The sequence below is a fragment of the Anolis sagrei genome, chromosome 2 (genome assembly GCF_037176765.1).
Source record: "Anolis sagrei isolate rAnoSag1 chromosome 2, rAnoSag1.mat, whole genome shotgun sequence".
Classification (NCBI taxonomy): Eukaryota; Metazoa; Chordata; class Lepidosauria; order Squamata; family Dactyloidae; genus Anolis; species Anolis sagrei.
The window spans coordinates 174878747-174896461 of record NC_090022.1 but is presented as its reverse complement, the minus strand read 5'-3'; the positions used below and the strand labels follow the sequence as shown (position 1 = coordinate 174896461).

The window sequence follows — 17715 nt, the reverse complement described above, 5'->3', positions numbered from 1 at the left end:
CCATACAACATATAACAATTTACTTAACACATTATCCATAAATTACCAATAAGCAATTACAATGCACAATTATTACAAAAAACAACCGTACCCAATCTTCTCATCACCCAAGCGTAGTCCAGGTTCGTCGTCCATTGTTCCATTCCTATGTTCCATTACCAGATTGCACTAAATTACTCAAATGCCTGCACAAACATCCAGGTCTTCACCTTTTTGCGGAATACCATTAGAGATGGTGCCAGTCTAATGTCCGCAGGAAGGGCGTTCCACAGCCGAGGAGCCACCACCGAGAAGGCCCTGAAAGTAGTGAAAGTAGTGTTTAAAAACCAGAAGAGATTTGGGATGAAGGAGGAGAAGCTGTCAATCTTTTCTGTCTGTCCTGTCAAGGCACTGGAAGGGTGGCATCAGTCTTCTCTCTCTTCTTCACCCACAATCTTTATCTATCACTAACCTCCAAGCAGTTACTTTACTTTACTTTACTTACTTACTTACTTACTTAGGCGATCCCTTGTAGTCTGAGGATGATGGCCCTCCAAGTGTAGTATCCTGGCGGTGGGTCCGTAGGTGACTGTGGAGCCCTATTCTTGTTCTGCATCTTCTTCCGCAGTGAGGGCATCGGTTTCCAGGTGGAAGGCGGTCCCAGTCGGGGTTGGCTTGACGCGCCTTCCTCTTGTCACATTTCTCTCTTTCGCCCTCCATTCGTGCCTCTTCAAATTCTGCAGCACTGCTGGTCACAGCTGAACTCCAACTGGAGTGCTCAAGGGCCAGGACTTCCCAGTTCTCAGTGTTTATGCTAGAGTTTTTAAGGTTGGCTTTGAGCCCATCTTTAAATTTCTCTTCCTGTCCTCCAACATTCCGTTTTCCGTTCTTAAGTTTGGAGTAGAGCAACTGCTTTGGGAGATGGTGGTCGGACATCTGGACAATGTGGCCGGTCCAGTGGAGTTGATGGAGGAGGACCATCGCTTCAATGCTGGTGGTCTTTGCTTCTTCCAGCACGCTGACATTTGTCCGCTTCTCTTCCCAAGAGATTTGCAGGATTTTTTGCAGGCAGCACTGATGGAATCGTTCCAGGGGTTGCATGTGATGTCTGTAGATAGTCCACGTCTTGCAGGCGCATAGCAAGGTTGGGAGGACAATAGCTCTATAAACAAGCACCTTGGTATCCCTATGGATGTCCCAGTCCTCAAACACTCTCTGCTTCATTCAGAAAAATGCTGCACTCGCAGAGCTTAGGCAGTGTTGAATTTCAGTGTCAATGTTGACTTTTGTGGAGAGGTGGCTGCCAAGGTAGCGGAAATGGTCAACATTTCCTAATGTTACACCATTAAGCTGTATTTCTGGCATTGGAGAGGGGTTAGCCAGTGACTGCTGGAAGAGCACTTTGGTTTTCTCGATGTTTAATGACAGGCCGTATGCTTCTGCAAAGGTGTTTAGAATGGCTTGTAGGTCTTCTTCTGAATGCGCACAGACGACGTTGTCATCAGCATACTGGAGTTCTATAACAGATATTGTTGGCTTTCAGTCTGCATACCATAATATATGTGTATCCTAGGAAAGCTGAATCTAAGGAGTTTGCTGAATAAACAGTGCCTCAGAAACCCCCCAAAATGTTCTTCCTGCCGAGGCCTCTTAGCTCCATATTCATTCTTATACCAATATTGGATATCTTCCCATGGCTTTTGACACATCTGGGTCTCTCTGACCTAAACTACTTGCACAGCTAGATCTGTAGCTTTGAGAGCTGCTGAAAAGGAAGAGCTGGGAATGTTATACTGCAGTGCCCGCACAGTCATATCATAAAACACAGGCAGCACTCAAGCTGCAGGTAGAATACTGAATTTTCATAATTTTACCTGTACATGCAAAATACTAGACAATGTTTATTTTGTTTGTAAAATAGTGGGGAAATTATGGCTGATTAACCACCCTTTCCTGACTTCTGCAAAATAAATATGTGCAAAGATGTGGCAGGCCAAAATAACTGCTATGTAGAAAAGAGACAACATATCATGTTGACAAAAAGGGGGCATATTTATGGACTTCCACCGAGGCTATTAAAAGAAAGGGAGACAGCACAGCCACAGAGGAAAGATGTACAACTATTTCCTGGTCAAAACATATTGGAAAATTTTGCAAAATAAAAGCATCCTTCTCCCCTTTCCCCCAAATCCTCAGACGTTGTTTCTTTTGTGTGTTGCCAAAGGCTTTCATGGCTGGAATCACTGGGTTGCTGTGAATTTTCCAGGATGTATGGCTTTCTTCCCTTCTTCCTGTCTGTTGGATGTTTTCAGTCGTCTTTGCTTTCAATTATAGTGTAGACCCAATCTGAAGATCTTCATTGACCAAACCTCCCTAATCTTTTTCTGTTGTGTCCCATGATCTTCCAGCCATACCAATATGACAAAAGGAGGCTGTATCATCCCACTTTTCCAATTGCTTTAAAACAGTGGTTCTCAACCTTCCTAATGCTGTGACCCCTTATTTTGTGGTGACCTCCCAACCATAACATTATTTTCTTTGCTACTTCACAACTGTAATTTTACTTCTGTTATGAATCATCTTATAAATATCCAATATGCAGGATGTATTTTCATTCATTTGGAACAAATACTCGCTACACCGAAATTTGAATATTGATGGGGTTGAGGGGGGATTGATTTTGTCATTTGAGAGTTGTAGTTGCTGGGATTTCTAGTTCACCTACAATATCAAAGGGGATTCTGAACTCCACCAAAGATGGAACTGAACCAAACTTTGGACACAGAGCTCCCATGACCAACAGAAAATACTAGAAGGGTTTGGTGGGCATTGACCTTGGATTTTGGAGTTGTAGTTCACATACATTCAGAGAGCACAGATGCATCTGAACCAAACTTGGCACGAATACTCAATATGCCTGAATGTGGACACTGGTGGGGTTTGGGGAAGATAGACCTTGACATTTGGGAGTTGTAGTTACTGGGATTTATAGTTCACCTATAATCAAAGAGCACTGTAGACCTTGATATTTGGGAGTTGTAGTTGCTGGGATTTATAGTTCACCTATAATCAAAGAGCACTGTAGACCTTGACATTTGGGAGTTGTAGTTGCTGGGATTTATAGTTCACCTAAAATCAAAGAGCTTTCTGAACTCCACCAATGACAGAATTGGGGCAAATCTCCCACACGGAACCCCCACGGCCATCAGAAAATACTGTGTTTTCTAATTGTCTTTGGCGACCCCTCTGACACCCCCTCGCAACCCCCCCCCCCCAGGGGTCCCGACCCCCAGGTTGAGAAACACTGCTTTATAACATCCCAGCATTTTTCTTCTCCTCCAATTTCTCCCCTTAGTTGCAACTTCACTTCAATTGCTGCAAACCCATTCAAAGCAGTTTGTACTTCAATTCACTCGGCAGGAGGGAGGAGAAGGGGGCAAAATCATGCCGTTCCCAGTAGGCTCAGGCAAAAGCTAACTGCTGCAACCTCTCCTAGATTGATTCTTCCTGAATCATAGCTTTTGCCACCATAACCATACTAATGTAGCTTTGCCATATGAGTCCCAGTTTGTGAAATGTGAAATGTTGGATGATACGGTTCTTGTTTTCCATGTCAGAAGCGACTTGAGAAACTGGAATATTGTGTCCAATTCTGGGCACCACAATTCAAGAGAGATATTGATAAGCTGGAATGTGTCCAGAGGAGGGCGACTAAAATGATCAAGGGTCTGGAGAACAAGCCCTATGAGGAGCGGCTTAAGGAGCTGGGCATGTTTAGCCTGAAGAAGAGAAGGCTGAGAGAAGATATGATAGCCATGTATAAATATGTGAGAGGAAGCCACAGGGAGGAGGGAGCAAGCTTGTTTACTTCTTCCCTGGAGACTAGAACGCGGAACAATGGCTTCAAGAGAGGAGATTCCATCTGAACATGAGGAAGAACTTCCTGACTGTGAGAGCCGTTCAACAGTGGAACTCTCTGCCCCGGAGTGGGGTGGAGGCTCCTTCTTTGGAAGCTTTTAAACAGAGGCTGGATGGCCATCTGTCAGGAGTGATTTAAATGCAATATTCCTGCTTCTTGGCAGGGGGTTGGACTGGATGGCCCATGAGGTCTCTTCCAACTCTTTGATTCTATGATTCTACAAGTCACTTCTGATGTGAGACAATTTTTCATCTACAAGGACGTTGCCCAGGGGATGCCTGGATGTTTTACCATTTTGTGGGAGGCTTCTTTCATGTCCTTGCATGGGAAACTGAAGCTGACAGCTGACTCACCCTGTCTCATAGGTTCGAACCACCAACTTTCAGGTCAGCAGTTCAGCCAGCACAAGGGTTTAACCCATTGAACCACCCTGGGTATGGTGTCCAATTATGTCAGACCACAGCTTCGTTCTGGTTGTTTCAGTAGCATTAACTGAGAGCTTTAATTTCTCTGAACCTTCCCCTCCTCGTTCCTAACAACTCCTGGGGATGCTGACGTGTTAAAGTGTGTCCTGCAGAATAGCTAAATTTAAATCTAGTAGGGGGGCAAAACGTTTTATTCAGATCAAGCTTCAAATGCTGTAATTCCTGCTTTTCCTGAACAGACATGCACTCTAACTGGTTGCCATAACAATTAAAACATTTCTGCTTGTAATTGAGCTTTTATACTACCCAGGAGAAAAATCTCAAACATCCTGCCATGAAGATTGTAGCTTTACAAAACGTATATTTGCTTACAGGGGCAATTGTGAAAGTAGGGATTTGGAAGGCACACAGCAAGAACACTCCTAGGCAGTCTACGTGAGGCATTAGTCAGGTATTTGACGACGTGTGTTTAACCTCACTGCTTTTATTTTGGAGAAATAAAACAGCGGTGTGGTGCTGACCTATAACATGTTCCTGGTCCAGATTGTAGCCTTCCAGTGGCCCTAAGGGCCCTCCAGTCCAATCTCCTGATGTGTAAGAAGACACAATCAAAGCACTCCCAACAGATGGCCATCCAGCGTCTGTGTAAAACCCTCCAAAGAAGAATATTTGTCTTTCTGCTCATTTCTTCTATTTGTCTCCCAACCCTAAATTATTCTGGCTTAACTGTGAGGAGAACATTGAAAGCACTGGGGAGGAGGAATAGGACACACTGCAATTAATCTGACTTATGGGTTACTAGCCGTCCCCTGCCACACGTTGCTGTGGCCCACATGGGGGTTCTGTGTGGGAGGTTTGGCCCAATTCTATCATTGGTGGAGTTCAGAATACTCTGTGATTGTAGGTGAACTATAAATCCCAGGAACTACAACTCCTAAATGTCAAGATTCTATTTTCCCCAAACTCCACCAGTGTTCACATTTGGGCATATTGAGTATTCATGTAGAGTTTGGTCTAGATCCATCATTGTTTGAGTCCACAGTGATCTCTGGGTGTAGGTGAACTACAACTCCAAAACCAATGGACACTGCCCACCAAACCCTTCCAGTATTTTCTGTTGGTCATGGGAGAACTGTGTGCCAAGTTTGGTTCAATTCCATCGTTGGTGGGGTTCAGAATGCTCTTTGATTGTAGGTGAACTATAAATCCCAGCAACTACAATTCCCAAATGACAAAATCAATTTATTTGAGTGAAGGACATACATTGGGTTGTTAGGTGTCTTGTGTCCCAATTTGGTGTCAATTCGTCCAGTGGTTTTTGAGTTCTGTTAATCCCACAAACGAACATTACAATTTTATTTATATAAGATAGAGAAATAAACCAGCATCAGATCATGGTTTCCAATTCGTTTGTTCAGTTAAACATTGTGAAGATTGAGCAGCTTTAGACATAACAATAAATTATCTTAAACAGAAGTGATAGCTTCCCGTGTTTGTGAATAGGGAGAAGAAGGAACATCCAAACATCTTTGAGGTTGAGGTGATGTCAGAAATCCAAGTAAAACAACTAATGTACGGGTTTTGTATATGATCCCACAATATAATGTAAGTGTTGCATCATGGTGGGCAAAGTATGGGCTGTGGGTTACGTGTGATCTTAAGCTCTTTCTTGTGCCCCCCCCCCCCCATGTGTCTCAGTATTATTTGATTTTTAAAAAGATTATATTGATAATTATTAATGGCAAGCCACCAAATCGTTATGGGAAATGTCTACACATTAGATTTAATGCTGTTCAACACTATTTAACTACCAAGGCTCGCAATGCTCTGGAATCCCGGGATATGTAGTTTGGTGAGGCAAACTACATATCCTTAAAGACTTTTTACAGCCACAACTGCACTAATTCTATTGTGTAGATGCCCTCTTTGTCAATGGGAAAATTAACTATTAACTATGCCAGGAGTCCTCAAACTAAGGCCCGAGGGCCAGATGCGGCCCTCCAAGATCATTTATCTGGCCCTCGCTCAGGGTCAACCTAAGTCTAAAACTACTCAACAACAACAATCTTATCTCATCAGCCAAAAGCAGGCCCACACTTCCCATTGAAATAGTAATAAGTTTGTATTTGTTAAAATTGTTCTTCATTTTAATTATTGTATTGTTTTAAAGTGTTTTTGCACTACAGATAAGATACGTGCAGTGTGCATAGGAATTCATTCATTTTTTCAAATTATAATCCGGCCCTCCAACAGTTTGAGGAACTGTGACCTGGCCCTCTGTTTAAAAAGTTTTAGACCCCCTGAACTATGCTATTATACATTGCTATCCACCTTATCCACCGGGGCAGAAAGTTCCACTGAGAGCCGTTCAGCAGTGGAACTCTCTGCCCCGGAGTGTGGTGGAGGCTCCTTCTTTGGAAGCTTTTAAACAGAGGCTGAATGGCCATCTGACAGTGGTGATTTGAATGCAATATTCCTGCTTCTTGGCAGGGGGTTGGACTGGATGGCCCATGAGGTCTCTTCCAACTCTTTGATTCTATGATTCTATGATTCTATGATTCTATGATTATTCAACCACCTTATCTTTTGACTAGCTCTCATAGTGGTCCTCATCCCCCCTCCAAAATTAGTCTGCTGTTGCCTTTGATGCTTGTTATTATTGTTATTCTGTTTTATGCTGTTTTGTTCTGTTTTTACTGTTTTGATTTGTTATTTCTTTGCTTTTAATTGTATTTTGCTTTGGGAAGATGGAGGCGGAGTAGAAAAATCAAGTTGTTGTTCTTCTTCTTCTTCATCTTTCTTCTTCTTCTTCCTCCTCCTCCTCCTCCTCTTCTTCTTCTTCTTCTTCTTCTTCCTCTTCCTCTTCCTCTTCTTCTTCTTCTTCTAGAATCAATTAAGTTCAACATCACTTTCATCGAATCATAGAGTTGGAAGAGGTCTCATGGGCCATCTGGTCCAACCCCCTGCCAAGATGCAGGAAAATGAAAGCACTCCTGACAGATGGCCACCCAGCCTCTATTTAAAGCCTTCAAAGAAGGAACCCCTACCACACACCACACCACACTTTAATTGCAATGTCTCAATGCTGTAGTATCCTGAGATTTGTAGTTACATGAGGCACCACCACTAAAGAACTTCTAAAACTACAACTCTCATGCGAGGCGGCCCTAGGTAATTTTCAACAGTAAGCAAACAGTATTTTGCCCCCCCCCCCCCCAACCAATCACTGATATATATTTTCTGTTCGTCGTGGGAGTTCTGTGTGCCATATTTGGTTCAATTCCATCATTGGTGGAGTTCAGAATGCTCTTTGATTGTAGGTGAACTATACATCCCAGTAACTACAACTCGCATATGTCAAGGTCTATTTTCCCCCAAGAGCACCTCAAGAGCGCCCCTGGGCAAAATCAACTATACTGCAAATGCTTACTTTGCGTAATGGGTTGAGCCGCCCCTGCTCTCACGATCCCATAGCATGAAGTGAGACAAGGCACTTAAAGTGATGTCAAACAGCATTGATTCTACTTTGTAGATACATCCTGTGAACTTAGGGTAAATGGGATGGTCAATGCCTCAGCCAATTTAGCTCCTTTTAGTTCAGTGCACTAGTCAGTATTGTAGTCAGCATCATATTAAAGCCAATTTGAGCACATTTAAAGTTCATTTACATATCAACACTAATATAATAACCATCTTAAACATATGAATGGAGAAGGCTATTTGTTACGAACGAGTGGAGGTTTTAATTATTTTAATGATATTTAATGAAGAATTAAATTGTAATTAATTTCAATTGATTTTTAATCTGTTTCTTTCATATGTAGCCAATTTTATGCTGCATTTAAATTAACAGCCTTAGATTAGCCAGCTTGGATCCTATCCTTGGAGAAAGGCAGACTTGGACAATGGTGACAAAGATGATGATGATGGAAAAAACTAGAAAAATGAAATCTCCCAGAGTATACCTCTCAAAATGTGTTGAGCCAAAAAACAACCATACCACCACACCCTTTGCTCCTGTTTTACATCAGAAAACCCTTTGCTTCGCACTTCATACCCTTCCTTTTTCTAGCATAACTGTAAAAAAAAATATGTATATATCATCCCAGCTTCCTTCTATATCATGGGACCCAAAGTGGCTCACAACCCAACAAGATTGCCTTGCTGCATCCAGACTCCACTTAACAACCTAGACATTTCCAACCTGCAGACCTTGCACTACTGTATGGACTCACCGCCTTTTTCTCACCAATTGTGAGAATTTTCTCACACTCTTCCGAGATTTCTATTTAGTTGCTGCTAACTTTCAGAACCACTTTCTGGGTATTCCTTGACTAAGGAAACCCTATTAAGTTCATTTGGTCACTATAAGTTGAAAGGTGACATCTTCAGCACTTTCAACTTATAGAGGAGATTCCATCTGAACATTAGGAAGAACTTCCTGACTGTGAGAACCGTTCAGCAGTGGAACTCTCTGCCCCGGAGTGTGGTGGAGGCTCCTTCTTTGGAAGCTTTTAAGCAGAGGCTGGATGGCCATCTGTCAGGGGTGATTTGAATGCAATATTCCTGCTTCTTGGCAGGGGGTTGGACTGGATGGCCCATGAGGTCTCTTCCAACTCTTTGATTCTATGATTCTATGATTCTATGATTCTTCCCTTCTCCAGCTCACTCCCATTCTTGCTGTGGTCCTCTGAAAGAGACTCCTTCAGTGTCTCTCTGCTCACTCTAGCTTTCTTCCATTGAGTATAACTCCCTCTGAGGTAGTTCTGTGTGTATACTGTCCTCTGTGGTTGTTTCTGAGTGCTGCAGTGTGAAGCTCATGGGCCACCAATGTAACTCTAAGGCCTCCCCAAATTACAAACCCCAGGATTTCCTAAGATGCAGCCATGGCAATTAAAGTGGAATCATTGCAGTATAACTGTTTAGAAATGGCCCCAAGTGACCAGGCAGGAGCAAATGTGATAGTTCAAACACAAACCATTCATCCTCTCCCTCTCTTTCTCAAAGACTGCCATAGATGCAGGTGAAACGTTAGGAGAGAATGTCTCTAGAACAGTGTTTCTCAACCTGGGGGTCAGGACCCCTGGGGGGTTGCGAGGGGGTGTCAGAGGGGTCACCAAAGACCATCAGAAAACACAGTATTTTCTGTTGGTCATGGTGGTTCTGTGTGAGAAGTTTGGCCCAATTCTATCGTTGGTGGGGTTCAGAATGCTGTTTCATTGTAGGTGAACTATAAATCCCAGCAACTGTAACTCCCAAATGTCAAGATCTATTTTCCCCAAACTCCACCAGCGTTCACATTTGGACCTATTGAGTATCCGTGTCAAGTTTGGTCCATATCCATCATTGTTTGAGTCCACAGGGCTCTCTGGATGAAGGTGAACTACAACTCCTAAACGGAAGTTCAATGTCCACCAAACTCTTCCAGTATTTTCTGTTGGTCATGGGAGTTCGTGTGCCAAGTTTGGTTCAATTCCATAGTTGTTGGAGTTCAGAATGCTCTTTGCTTGTAGGTTAGCTATAAATCTCAGCAACTACAACTCCTAAATGACAAAAAGCAATCCGTACTCCACCTCACCAGTATTCAGATGTGGGTGTATTGGGTATTTGTGCCCAAATTGGTCCAGTGAATGAAAATACATCCTACATATCAGATATTTACATTATGATGCACAACAGTAGCAAAGTTATAGTTATGAAGTAGCAACGAAAATAATGTTATGGTTGGGGGGGGGGGGTCACCACAACATCAGGAACTGTGTTAAGGGGTCATGGCATTAGGAAGGTTGAGAACCACTTCTCTAGAACATGGCCATATAGCCTGAAAAAACCTACAACAACCCAATAGTCAAGCTCTGCTATAGTCTGAAGCAACACAGTTAGAAGGCCCAAGGTTGCCACTTCTTTCTAACTCCTCTTTGGCCTTCCCAAAGCAACATAACAATTGGCAATGTGGAGAGGGAGCCAGCACCCTGGCTAGTAAATATCACCTATGGGCTACCAATATTGTGGGATTCATTTGCAAAAGTAGTGATAATGCCGTGCCCATTGGCACTGTATTCAGTTTCACACCCACAGACATTGTCTGCATAATAACTATACACGCCACATTTCACTCATTTGTCTGCCTTGAAAATGCATACTTTCTGTTCTTGCATAATGGAAGCCATCCATCATGGGCACCTTGCCTGCATCTCTCGCTTGCTGGATGCAGTTTGTGTATGTCTGTGTGAATGTATTCACACACACTATATCCCCCAACAAGATGCACTGCCTGGAAGCCCCTCTCATGACCTACACACATGCCTTCATTTAGACATACATGTGCAGCAGATATACATAAATGTCACACTATTTATCCACCAGCACCTCTTTTTCCAAAAAAGATAGCTTAGGTTGCTAAGTAACAATGCTATAGTTTGCTGCTCACTTACAAAGCTTCGTGTACTTTAAAATGAGGGAATTAATAGCCAAGGACATTCTAAAGCTCGCGCTGCCTGTCATATAAACATGTTTTTAAAAAAAACGAAAACAGGGAAGCATCTCACAAAACTCTTATTATAGATGCGTTTATTTTATATAAGATGGTTAAAATTCAGGTGAAGGAGAAGGACCAGGTTTTGTATCCATATCTTATTGCACATCTAAAAAATCTTATAGTTTCTGGCCAGGGTGCTGGCTCCCTCTCCACATTGCCAATTGTTATGTTGGGAAAGCCAAAGAGGAGTTAGAAAGAAGTGGCAACCTTGGGCCTTCTAGCTGCGTTGCCTCAGGCTATAGCAGAGCTTGACTATTGGGTTGTTGTAGGTTTTTTCGGGCTATATGGCCAAAGATCCGCCTAGTCAAAGCCATGGTATTCCCTGTAGTAACCTACGGATGTGAGAGCTGGACCTTAGGGAAGGCTGAGCGAAGGAAGATAGATGCTTTTGAACTGTGGTGTTGGAGGAAAGTTCTGAGAGTGCCTTGGACCGCGAGAAGATCCAACCAGTCCATCCTCCAGGAAATAAAGCCCAACTACTCATTGGAGGGAAGGATATTAGAGGCAAAGTTGAAGTACTTTGGTCACATCATGAGGAGACAGCAAAGCCTAGAGAAGACAATTATGCTGGGGAAAGTGGAAGGTAAAAGGAAGAGGGGCCGACCAAGGGCAAGCTGGATGGATGGCATCCTTGAAGTGACTGGACTGACCTTGAAGGAGCTGGGGGTGGTGACGGCCGACAGGGAGCTCTGGTATGGGATGGTCCATGAGGTCACAAAGAGTCGGAGATGACTGAACGAATGAACAACAACAACAATGGCCATGTTCTAGAGGCATTCTCTTCTGACGTTTCTCCTGCATCTATGGCAAGCATCCTCAGAGGTTACAGCTTCTGAGGATGCTTGTCATAGATGCAGGCGAAACGTCAGGAGAGAATGCCTCTAGAACAGGGGTCCGCGAACTTTTTAAACTGAGGGCCAGGTCATAGTCCCTCTAAATGTTGGAGGACCAGATTATAATTTGAAAAAACCATGAATGAATTCCTAGGCACACTGCACATATTTTATTTGTAGTGCAAAAAAACAATACAACAATTAAAATGAATAACATTTTAAAGAAATATAATTTAACTGATTTACGAGGCCATAAAAAACTTCAGGAAGTATGCAAAGAATGAGGAAGTACTTCATCAATGTCACAAACAGACGGTGGAGCGACAGCTCCCTAGTGGCCAGAAGCTGGAATGTTAAATAGCCTCTGAGTGTCTGTCTATATATGTTACGTGTCTATGGCATTGAATGTTTGCCATGTATATGTACATTGTAAGCTGCCCTGAGTCCCCTACGGGGTGAGAAGGGTGGAATATAGATACTGTAAATAAATAATAAATAAACTTGTTAGTATTTCAATGGGAAATGTGGGCCTACTTTTGGCTGATGAGATAGGATTCTTGTTGTTGTGTGCTCTCAAGTCGTTTCAGACTTAGGTTGACCCTGAGCGAGGACAGGGTAAATGACCTTGGAGGGCCGTATCTAGAACATGGTCATATAGCCCGAAAAAACCTACAACAACCCATTGATTCCAGCCATGAAAGCTTTCGACAATAGCTCGACTATTGTTTACCTTTCCTAATTCCTACAGCTGATATGGCCACTATAGTCCAAAACCTGTCTCAATAAGCCAGCAAGTGTTGGGATGTAGAATGTTATTATCACACAAGAGTTGCTAATTCTCCCCTCTGGCAGGAAATATTGTCCTTTGAAATTGCATCTGGGAGGAAAGGCAGCTCCATTCCCTGCTAGCCCTGTTTTTAATTAATTTTGGTTCCCTGTTGTGTGCCTTTTTGAGGCTTCCCTCTGGGCTCACTCACCACAACAGGTATAGAAAGGGGCTGATGATGTTGTTAAGGTGGCTGAGAAAGGGAGCCATATGGATGTCTTTTGCTTCTCTTTTGACTGGATTTTAATGGCAGAGGGCTACTAATTGGGTAATACATGACAGTCCTAGCTCCCTCCCTGACCGTTATTCTGTACAACAACAAGAAGATACTACAACATTTCACACAACTTGTGAATGCTTAGAGACAAACAGTTTGGGCATCCCTTGTGCAGAATCCTAGAATCCAAATTATTGCAAGATTACATAATTGTCCACACAAGCAGCTGAGTTAGTGACGCCATTGCTTCTTAACTTTTCAATTTTGTCTCATGCACAATTTTTTTTCATGTCAGGAGCGACTTGAGAAACTGCAAGTTGCTTTTGGTGTGAGAGAATTGGCCGTCTGTAAGAACATTGCCTGGAAGACGGCCAAATGTTTGATATTTTACCATCCTTGTGGGAGGCTTCTCTCATGTCCCCGCATGGGGAGCTGGAGCTGACAGAGGGAGCTCAACCTGCTCTCCCCGGATTCAAACTGCTGACCTGTTGGTCGAAAATCCTGCTGGCACAAGGGTTAACCCACTGGGTCACTGGGCCTCCAAAATTATTTAAAATCTATATAAATAAAAATGTAATGTTCGTTTGTGGGATTAACATAACTCAAAAACCACTGGACGAATTGACACCAAATTTGGACAGCGTACACCTAACAACCCAATGTATGTCCTTCACTCAAAAAAAAATAGATTTTGTCATTTGGGATTTGTAGTTTCTGGGGTTTATAGTTCACCTACAATCAAAGAGCACTGAACTCCACCAGTGAAGGAATTGAACCAAACATAGCACACAGGACTCCCGTGACCAACAGAAAACACTAGAAGGGTTTGGTGGGCATTGACCTTGAGTTTGGGAGTTGTGGTTCACCTACATCCAGAGAGCACTGTGGACTGAAACAATGATGGGTCTGGACCAAACTTGGCACGAATATTCCATGTGCCCAAATTTGAACACAGATGGAGTTTGGGGGAAATAGACCTTGACATTTGGGATTTGTAGTTACTGGGATTTATAGTTCACCTACAATCAAAGAGCATTCTGAACCCCACCAATGACAGAATTGGGCCAGACTTCTCACACTGAACCCCATTGACCAACAGAAAATACTTAAGGCCATCCAGTCCAACTCCCTTCACCAGAGCAAGAAAACGTAATCAAAGCCCTCCTGACAAAGAGTCATCCACCCAGAGATATAGTTAGATATATATGATTCACACACACGCATAGTATCATAGATTTGAAAGAAACCCCTAAAGAAGGACAATTATATGTTACATGTTTCAGAGTAGGCAAACCAGACACTCTCCACATCAACACCGACAAAGAAACAGCAAGAAATACTGTTTACCCACAAGCATAAAGAAATTACATATATTAGAAACCAACACTTTCTCATTACTTTATCACCAGACTGGGCCACAGCAACGCGTGGCAGGGGACGGCTAGTATTGTATAAGATTACTTGCAGGCTTTGTATATTTGCCACATATGAAACATAAATACCATATGTGCATCGATTTGGGTTCCATCCAAATACAAGTATTCCAGAATCTCATACACTTCTGGTTCTAAGCATTACAGTATAAGATATGCTCAGGGGCGGCTCAACCCATTACACAAAGTAAGCATTTGCTGTATAGTTGATTTTGCCCAGGGGCGCTCTTGAGGGGAAAATAGACCTTGACATATGCGAGTTGTAGTTACTGGGATGTATAGTTCACCTAAAATCAAAGAGCATTCTGAACTCCACTAATGATGGAATTGAATCAAATATGGCACACAGAACTCCCACGACGAACAGAAAATATATATATCAGTGATTGGTTGGGGGGAGGGACGCCAAAATACTGTTTGCTTACTGTTGAAAATTACCTAGGGCCGCCTCTGGATATGCTCAACATCTTGGTACATCAAGAGAGAGGTATATCTGTGGGTCCCATTTCCCACCAGGCATAGCTACTTTCACCAGTTTTTTGGGGGGAGGGGGGTGGGTAAAAAGGATCTATTCTACAAGAGATCCCCACTACCTTCCCAGGCAATTTATCCATTGTTGTAATTAATTTTATTATTTTCATGTAACAACTTGAAGGCATTTTTATTAATTTAACCAGGAATCCATGTCACTGTCTGACTCTGGAACTCACTCCCCAAGGATATCGGAAAGGCCCCGCATCGGCAGTCTTTAGGAGGAGCCTGAAAATGTGGCTGTTCCAGTGTGCCTTCCCTGAATAAAGGAAACAATGCCTTGCTCTGATTAATTCTCTGCAATTGTCCTCAGAAGCACTTTAACTACCCGTTGGGTTGGTCTCCCTACATTATCTTTTAAAACCCTCCTGCTTAGATACATCCTACCTCTGTTCATGCCCAGTGTTTATTGAACCGACCATAAGGTTTTAAATTTTGTCTGTTATTGTTTATATGTGAGTTATATTAATTGTACTGTTTTATTTGTTTGCTGCTTTGTTTTTACTGATGTATTGTTGGGCTTGGCCTCATGTAAGCTGCCCCGAGTCCCTTTGGGGAGATGGTGGCGGGGTATAAATAAAGTTTTATTATTATATTATTAATGTGCATGTAATGATGACTACACAAGCTGTGAACTTAGAAGGGAAGGTCCAACCTTTGGCTCATACACTCACATCTTTCTTCCTACCTTAAGCTCACCTACTCTGCTCCATCTCCCTTTGTACTCATCATTCTAATTTTATCCCCTTTTCAACTCTGCAACCTGCCTCATTTTACCTCTAGCTTTACTTCCACTTGAAATAACATTCTCTGTCTTTGACAAATCAGAATACAAGAAAGAGATAGGAATTGGGAGGGAAGGGATGCTGGATATTGTATACAAACTATATCGATTGATTTCATTTGCAGAACATATGCACCCTCCCAACTAGATCATTGCTGTTCTCATTTTGCAGATGGGGAACTGAGTCTGGCAGAGAGTGACTTACCCAGGGCCAATCACACACGGCCATAGCAGCTGGACTCGCGTCATTCAGCATCCACTGGGCCACACTTTTAAGCCTCTTGCTTTGTGTTCTGTCCTTAGTGGATCCCGTGAGACCAGCCCCTCCACTTCTGCATGATCTTCTTCCAAATACTCAAAAAACCTCTCAACAGTGTCCCCTTTAATCTTTCCACTCAGCAAAACATGCCAGTTTCCTCCCAGCTTGCCTCCTGTGAGTAGTCTTCTAGACATTGATCATCCTTGCCGCTCTTCTCTGAATCCCTTCCAATTGATCAACATTTTTTCTGAACTGTGATGCTCAGAACTGAACGCTCCGCTTCAAAGGAGGGACTGTACCAGAGCCCAAATATCTTCTAATTCCTGGCCCTTGCATCCAGCACCCCCTCCCCCCAACACCCCGTTTGCATCAGCATTGTTTTGTAGATTTTGTGCATTTCTCTGTTTATGTGTGTGAAGCTTATCACTGTAAAACATGAGAGCCAGAAGCATGCTTTCGTTTGGAAAATCAAAAGTGTACAGTGTGGTGAGAAGGACGTGCTGTAGTTGCAAGATATTACTTAAGTGGTTATTGGCGTAATTGAAATAATACGATTTCTTTGTAAGAACATTTAATCAGAATGCTATGTGATTTTATGACATGATGTTCAAAAAGTTGGATTTTGTCTATGCTTGCCTATATCTCCCCTTCATGTATTCCTTCTTCAAAATGGTTGTACTTTATATTGCTGATCTTGTGAAACGTTTTTCTCTTTGCACAAGATTTTACCTTTTCTTATTGTTATTGTTGTTGTTGTTCAGTAATCACTACAAGTATTGTTGAAGGCTTTCATGGCCGGAATCACTGGGTTGTTATAGGTTTTTTCGGGCTATATGGCCATGTTCTAGAGGCATTTTCTCCTGACGTTTTGCCTGCATCTATGGCAACCAGCATTAAAAAACTCTAAAATTAGAACAGCACAACAACAGAGAGGAAACAAACAAGGACATCTAATTACCTCTCAACAAAAGATTGCTCCAGGCACTGCCAGGCAATCAAATGCTAATTAAGGTGATCAGTTGGAACATTCACATCTAGCTCCAGAAGACAAGATTCCTTTGTCTCACCCTGGTCATTCCACAGATATATAAACCCATTTTCCTAGTTCCAACAGACCTCACTACCTGTGAGGATGCCTGCCATAGATGCAGACGAAACGTCAGGAGAGAATGCCTCTAGAACATGGCCATACAGCCCGAAAAAACCTACAACAACTCAATCGCTACAAGCTTTGGAAACAGAATATATTTGGGTGTGTATTTACCTACATGATGGAGCATAACAGTGAATATTGTCAGGGAGGGTTTTCTTCAAGCCTCATATGAGAGATGGCATAGGATCACTGAGAAGATAAAGCAGGGTCTTTTCTGTTTTGGCATCATGTTCCTGAAGAGATATCCTTAGCAAGACACTTTATTACTCATGGCTTTCTCTATTTTTAGGGAAGTTTTCTGGAATCAAATGCAATCCAAACATCTGGAGATTCCTGAAACATCTGTACGGTGCCAGTTTAGGGAATACTATTCTGGAAAGACAGCTAAAATTTACCAGTTCCTCCAGTAGCTTAAGATATTTCGAGAAGATTATCAGATCTAAGTGCTGCTACTGCTGTTGCCTTGCGACTGGGGATTGGGGAGGTTTTTACTAATGTTGTTAATTGGATTGCCTTTGCAATGCTTATTGTATGTCATTGTTTTGTAAATTGGTAATTTTATTGTGGTTGTACATTGCTTTAATCATTTGTGATGAAGTGACTAATAAATATAGTCAGCTAGTCAGTAAGTAAATAAATTATTTTCGGCAGTCAAAGACAACAAAAACAAGAACCCATCTGCATCTAGATGTGAATACTTCACCGGTAAATTACTGATGAATTAGACGCAACTTTGAAGTCACAGCTACAGTACTACAGCATCATTCACTTCAGAGAAGTGGCCTTATTCTGGCTCATAACATCTTGCAATGTTTTTC

The 17715-nt window shown here is 42.4% G+C and overlaps 1 protein-coding gene across 1 annotated transcript in view; it reads left to right on the top strand.

Annotated features, from left to right (window-relative positions):
• The window catches only part of IQSEC2 (IQ motif and Sec7 domain ArfGEF 2), a 331690-nt gene that overhangs the window by 105110 nt on the left and 208865 nt on the right, over positions 1–17715 (top strand).